Source organism: Egretta garzetta, unplaced genomic scaffold (assembly GCF_000687185.1).
Source record: "Egretta garzetta isolate BGI_Z169 unplaced genomic scaffold, ASM68718v1 scaffold167, whole genome shotgun sequence".
In the NCBI taxonomy this organism is placed as follows: domain Eukaryota; kingdom Metazoa; phylum Chordata; class Aves; order Pelecaniformes; family Ardeidae; genus Egretta; species Egretta garzetta.
Genome location: NW_009260186.1, coordinates 320,125 through 327,926, shown reverse-complemented (window position 1 = coordinate 327,926; position 7,802 = coordinate 320,125).

Sequence of the window (7,802 nt, the reverse complement as noted above, 5' to 3'; positions counted from 1 at the left end):
AAGAGTGTTTGGCCACAGGCTGTAAGACACTCTGTATATGTAAATAACTAAAGAGTGCATGGAGGTTCACGGTCTGTATCTGGAAAAGGTATCTGGGAATCTTGTGATCTGTCCTTGGCAGCCCAAAGTCCAAATTTAAGAACAAATACAGCAAGAATGTATAATAATTATTCTGACTACTTGGGAGCATGAACTATAGGTACCAAGACGTGATTTCATTTGATTACACAAGCATTTCAAGAATAGTGTTTCCAAGATGTTATTATTCATAATGTATGACTCACAGCTGGGGCAAAGCAGAACAATTCCATGAAATCTCTTTTCCAGTGGATTCCTGATCCCCTCCATCCAGTAATGTGGGATACTATGAACATGGATTTTTGAAAAAAATACCCAAACACATTCATATTCATCTCCTGTGTAGCAGCTGAATCCATCACTTTACCCAGGCTGACTGTGGTTGAATGAGGTGGCTATCATGTTGTCGTGGTTTAACCGAGCAGGCAGCTAAACACCACACTGCTGTTTGCTCACTCCTCCACCGTGGGATGGGGGAGAGAACTAGAAAAAAGGTAAAACTTAACAGCTGAGATAAAGACAATTTAATAGGACAGAAAAGGAAGGGAAAATAATAATAATAATAATGATAAAAGAATATGCAAAACAATTGATATACAATGCAATTGATCACCACCGTGTGACTGATGCCCAGCCAGTTCCCAAGCAGCAGCCGCACCCACCCTTGCTTTTTGTTCAACATGATGTCATATGTTATAGAGTATCTCTTTGGTCAGTTTGGGTCAGCTCTCCTAGTTGTGTCTCCTCCCAGCTTTTTGTGCACTTCCACCCTCCTCAATGGCAGGGCAGTATGAGAAGCTGAAAAGTCCTTGACTGGTGTAAGCACCGCTCAGCAACAACTAAACTATCAGCGTGTTATCACCTTTATTTTCATCCTACATCCAAAACACAGCACTATACCACCTAGTAGGAAGAAAAAACTCTATCCCAGCCAAAACCAGGACATGTCTAATATGTAACTAATAATTTTCTTGATTATAATCCCTCCCTGAACAATGCTATTTCTTGACAACCTTCATGTTTGCCAGTGTGTGCCAGAATAAGATGTCTTTTGTCTGATTTTGAGTTTAAGACTACTGGAACCCTGTTACTTTGATTGATTCTGATGAGCTACCCCATGAACAATACCACTGAACAGGACTTTGAGACCTCAGAAAATAATGTTTTGTCATAGCGCTTCAGGACATTTTGTTTGGGAAAAAAAAAAAAAAAAGACCCAAACCAAAGCCAAGCCCCTCTCCCCACAAAGCAAAGAGATATGAACTTCTCTCACGTTGTTCTGGTAGACTAGCAGGTATCAGGAAAACTTATGTAATTAATTTGTCTTGTGATAATCAAACAGACCCTCCCTTCTAGAGTTGTTCCTGTGCTATTTTGGGAAATAGTCACTGCATACTTATTCCATAAAAGACCTTTTTTACAGTAGCAAACAGCTGATTTATCTTCCTTTTATTTTAAGGGCTGCAATAGATTTGAAGGCTGATTTATTTTGTCTGTATTAATATGGGCAACATCACTTGGTCTAATGATTAAGTATTCATGTCTGGATATAAATTACTTTCTTTGCTCTAGATAATAACAGATTATTTTTCACCCCTGCTATATGTGAATTATGAAAGATGGTTATTTCTTTAATCTCCAGCATATCTTGCTATGAAAGGGTTTATGCATTTAATTCTCCTGGTTCAGGGAAGAAGTGATCTTTTAAGACAAACTAGGATGAATGTATAGCTGCTGTCAGAAATCTTTTTCCTTTTTAAACATACTTCAGAAGAAAGAGAAAAATGACACAAAGACAGAACAATTCTTTTGCCTGGTTTTCTGAAAAGTTAAATTCAAGTGGATACAAAAAAAGTATTTGGAAGCCATTGAAAACACCAGAATATCTATTTGCTCAGCCGGGATATTTCATTCTGCTGTGTTCAGTATCCAACCCTTCAGGAAGCAGGTGAACTCCCTCCCCTGAGCTGTCTGGTGAGCTAACCTTGTCAACTGGCTCTGAATTAGACTTCAGAAAGATGGGAGTTCAATTCTACGTTGAACTATGTGAAAACTCTGTAGCTTTGAACACTCCTTGTAGTCTCTATAGCTGGTTGTCATATGTAGAAATTAGGTTAAAAACTCTACCCTGTCATGTGGAGAACTTTTCTACTGCTCTTTAAGATGAGGAGAATAGTACCTAGTAGCTAAGCTGACTTGATCTCCTTTGATTGTAAAGGAAACCAGAAGTGACTCAACTATAGATATCTCTGCTGTAGGCAAGTATGTTCAATTAGGTGAATTTTACCCACAGTTAAGGTCTGGACAGATGGCTGGATGCTGTCAGCCAGTTCGATATGTTGCTTTTGGAAACTGATTTTCTTCAGTAACAGCTGATGGAATCTGCTCCTTCTGCTTTGATTCTCTTTATAATATATCTCCTCATATAGACAGGAAGAACTACCAGTCCTTTGCTTACCTGAGATTTTGCACATGTTCAATCACATAGTACATGCAACCTATCCACTCCAGTGTGGTATATGCTATTGCACACTGATATATTCACCTCATCAATGTATGTTTGGCCAAGTATCTTCCTCCATCCTATTGGCACTTCTGGCAACGAAGATGACATCATGCACACATTTTTAAAGTAAAATAGAGTATCATGGATATTTGCACAGGCAAAACCAGCTACCTTAAATTCTTTGCTTTCTCTTCAAATTAGGATTCTTTCCCTTGAGCACCATGATGTAGGTAATCTTAATATGGCCTGCTGGTTCTTGAATTGAAAAAAAAGGTCATTATGGAGTGCAAATGCTGCTGGTAACATACTGCTGTATTAAACTTCCAGATGTCAGCTTTGGCAGAGGAAGCCATCAACAATTCATGACATTGTAAAAACATTTTTCTTGCCGATCTATTTACGATGAAGTATTATGTTGCCCTCTTGACAGGTAATACAATATTATGTTAAGTATAAATAAATCAAAAATACAGATGTACTTGCTTGAATTACGATGGCCACTAATGGCATTTTGAGAAGAAAAAGCAAATTTAAAGTGTGACTAACATCTTTGGTTAGTCCTGCCTGGTGTTTCTCAGGTGCTCTCAAGTCCACAGTAGCAAAGTAGAGCTTCAAGGGAGTAAAAGTTTGTGCTTGTTGGGTAGCTCAGCTGGAGACACCCTCCCACACATTTGTTCTTCTTTTCAAGAAGACTAATTGGAACTCTGGTATGGCAAGACCACTGATCCTCCTCCAACAATGAAATTCAGTTCTTGCCAAGGGTGGGAGGGAAGTAAATCAGCCAGATTCTCTGATTCTGAAGCTACAGCAGCCCACCAAACTCAGCTTGGTGCCCTAGCACGATAATCTGTCCCAGGCAAATGTTAGTGGTGATGCTGCTCAAAACCTTATCAGCCACAATTTGTTCCAAGATGATCATTATGTGCCAGTGGAAAAGAGAGTATAATAGATAAACATATCTATTATCTAGTATCTAGATAAACAGATATATCTTTAGGAAATGCAACCTTCTAAGAGGAACTTGTTAACAGATAACCAGCATTTTTCTGATGCTATTTGCTTTTAGACGGATTCTCATAATTAGAATAGAGAGATCTTTTTCAGGGCTAATCCAGTCCATAAGAAATGAAAAAGTGCAGTTAAGAATGATGAATATTTCTTGGGAACAGGCTAAAAAGGGCTTTGAGCTGTAATATTTAAACTTGGTGATTCATGGTAGCAGAATACTTAAACTGCATAAAATGTACTCGTCTTTTGAACTTGTTGTTTTGCTAGTGTCTCAAATGATGGATTCAAAAATTTTCATAATCCACTAGTTTATTATAATCTCTTCTCAGTGTTTTGGAAGTACTATTATCTCATTGGCTTATTTATTATTATGTGCAATGTATTAAAAAGAAGGTGTTTTGTTGACCTTAAGCTCTGAAAAAGTAATATACGAGAGTGAAAAAGCAATAGTTGGAATTAATTATAGATGTAGACATGATGGAGGACTCTGCCAGTGTATATCGGCATAGCCCCATTGAAGTCAATAGAGTAAGACCAATTTATATCAGTAGAGGAGCTGATTTAACAGGCATTTGAAGAAGATGTGCTGGGATTTTCACAAATGTGGAGAGACGGAGCACTGAAAACAACAGACCGCTTGTTATTGCATTGTGTGTATGCTATTAACCTTCACACCTGTCTGTGTAAGCACTGCAACAGTACGTATTTTTTTTAACATGTGCAGGAAGGGTGCAAAATTGCAAGGATATCAGCTGAGGGATTTTGCATGAATACAAAGCTTGTTGAAACCCAAAATGTACCTCCTGATGCTATGGAAGTTGGTTAAATAGACTCAATAGTTATCCTGAGGCTTTGAAAAAATATCTGTGTATAAACGAGGCAGAATATTTTGAATAATGGGAACCTTTCTAAAATTACATGGAGTGAACAAATAGTAGGTCTAGTTCTTACCTCCTTTTCATTTTACTTCGGTGTACTTCCACTGACTTCAGTGGCAACATGCTGGATTTACCAGGTAACTTTAACCAGGTAAGGGTAGCTCAAAAGAGGCATTGTAAGGGCAAAGTGACAGAGATTGTTTCTGATAAATTGCAGGCGAGAAGTAGGAAATAATTGGATAATGTATTTCAAATATGAGTAGAAAAATAGGGCTGATTTTGGTTCTACTCTGTGAGTCAGAGTGCCTTTTTCTCACACTTTAAAATCTGACTACAAGGAAACCTACTTAGTGTGGAGTTTTTGGTGAAGAGACTATTTTTATAATGCAATGATTCATGCCTCCTGTTTCATAGAAAGTGTTATTTTGTGCTAAGCAAGGGGCTCAGTGTGGCAGCATGGGTGCTAAAACTACCTATTGAAAATAGAGGCTTCCTCTCTAACAGTAGAATAGGAACTTGTCCTACAGCCAAGTTCCAGACTCCTTTACTGGAAAGAAAAATCTCTGAAAAACTCTGTGCATTAAAAAACAACTTTGAAAATTAGCTGTTCTTATTCATTTTGTTCTTCTTTTCCTTCAAGCATAAATGACACTGGCATAAGTCCAAAGACTTAATTTGAAGTTAGAGGAATCTCTCTACTGTCTTTCCTTCTGTAGCTATATGAACACAGAACTGGAGACAATGCCTGGAGTGATTAATCTGGTCCTCTGAAGTTCCAGGCAGTTGAACAGAGCCACCTTAGCTATTTCAGAAGGGGGGGTTCACTGGGATATAGCTATGTTGAGGATGAGGATGGTGCTGTGTCTGTCACGGGACTAGGAGAGGCAGAGAGAAGAGTGTGACAAGGGTGAGGTGGACGACCCATGGGGAGATCACAGAGGGAGAATGATGGAAAAGTGAGGTCTCTGCACCAGCCAGATCCAGTCCCTGCTGTTCCATTCCTCTGGAGGCAACAAGCCAGACTTGATATGCAAGAAAGAGGTGGACAATCTAAAGCTGATCATGCATCCATATATTTCCTCCTTTTCATCATGTAAAGACTAATATCCCTCTTGGTTATCAAGGTCTCCATCAGGCAGAAGTCCACGGGGCTTAGCTGTGCAATCACCAGAGGAGCTTTCTCTTAGCTTGTTTGAGTCTTCACCATGCATTGCCAAAGAAATTAGTATGATCCCACAAATGGAAGTCTCTGAGTTTTAGTAGGGAGAACCTAGATTCTGGAATAATTGTCGTGAAGAAGATAACACACAAATGGGATCGTACAGGGAAAGGATACAAAAGGGAATGTCTCTATATGGGTGCATATAGATGTTCATAAAAAGATTCTTCATTAGTCTTGATTAAACCAGCTGAGATTCCCAGATGCCAGCTAGCTGAAGACATGGCCCCATTACTTTACATTCATAAGGGTGACCATATGTACAGCTTTTCTACCATTTTGCATTTCTCTGATGTACCACAGCAATACATTATCAAAATACCATTCCTCTCATAATGTATTGCTGTGTTATGCTGTTAAAGTGACTCTGCCTGATGACACACTCAAGTAATACATCTTGAGACAGATGAACTGTAACAGCAGTGGCCTCTCTGTCTGCCACATGCATGGGAGTATGGGGAAATAAAAGTTGTAATGGCAGGGTCTAGGGAGAAACATGAGGCAGAGCATGTGCCAGGCTTTGTGGAACATAAAGCACACTTACCAGGTAATACATAGGAAGTCACTTAAAGGACAAATTAAGTGGACTTGCCATGGGGCCTCAGAAAGCATGTGCTTATCTCTGGTGCAGTAGACTTAGCAAAGTCAACAGCCAAGAAGTACCATAAGGAAATTCAGAGTATATTAGAATGATGGCTGTGAAGAATATTCCATGGGGATGCAGAACATTGGATTCTCTTAAGGCCAAGCTAATGCATTCAAACTACAGCCCAGGAGACCCAACTTCACATCTGGCTCAGATAAAATGAGTTTGGCATTGCAATCCATTCTTCCAGTGAGTTTGTCTTCATTCAACTGTTCTGCAGTACAGTAGCTCAGGGCAATTAGAAAGTTGTACTCAGGATCAAAGGTACTCCCTGCTGCTGAGTTTCTGAGTGTTAGCAGGGATGCGCGGGAGAAATTTCATGATTTTAGAGTCAGGAGGCTCCTGCAGAAGAAGGTGCATAAAGGGTGTTACAGCAAGACACACTGAGTTGCTCCCTTCTCCTTTTACTGAAAGTAAACAAAACAAAATTCAGGGAGAGGAGGCATGCAATTCAATTCAAAGGCATATCCTTTTTTAAAAAATTGCTCAAAGAGTAATGTCTTTCACTGAAAACTGGATAACTTGCTATTGTAATTTTTTGCTACAGAAAGTGTCAGTACCACTGGGTAGCTTTGCAGATTTAAGAATAGACCTGAATCGTGCCATAAACACAAATAACAATGGTATTACAATAGCAAGACTACAACTATGAGAGACACCCAATCCTACTTTTAAGGTATAGTGTGACCCACTGAGGTTAGACAAAATTGTCCTGTAACATATCACACCACAACATCAGATTCACTATAATAATTTTGCACTCTTTTCTGAAGCAGCTGCACTGAGAGCTCTTAGAGAGAGGGACTTGCTCCAGCTAGTCCACTGATCTCTTCCTAGGTGACAATTTCTTTGTGCCTACAAATAAATCCAGGGAAGCTGAAAAAGCTGTCTAAAGTGCAAACTGAGCAATGCTAAGCTTAGAGAATCAGGCTTTCACTATCTGTTTTCTCTCCACGTATAATAAACTGAGGTAACATAACTAATAAATAATAGATGAATAATTTTTAGGTCTTATGTAGCACCTCTTATCAGAGCAGCTCTGAACACGCTGAAGGGAATACATAAATTAATTCTTGTAGTATGCCATTGGGACAGATATGTTTGACTGTACACATTTCACAGCTTGCTAAATTATTTTGTGTTTTTCCAATTAGTGTAGTCCATAGTGTCCACGATCACATAGCAGACCCCTGCAGTTCTAGATGCCCTGTGAGCTCTACGGACCCTGCGAGTTGAGTGTACAATCTGAGTATGAGGCAAATGACAAGAATTGTGCACAGGCAGGTGGGAAGAACAATAAACAATAGAGGGGTGGGCAGGGGTTTCTGCGCTTGCATTGCCCAGCTAATTCCAGGTTTTCTGTAGGCATGCAGAACTTGTGGCTGTGGTTTTTATTAGCATTAACAACATAGTCGTGGACCACGAAGGTCAAGAGCATTTTTATTTCCATCAGAAATTACTATTTAT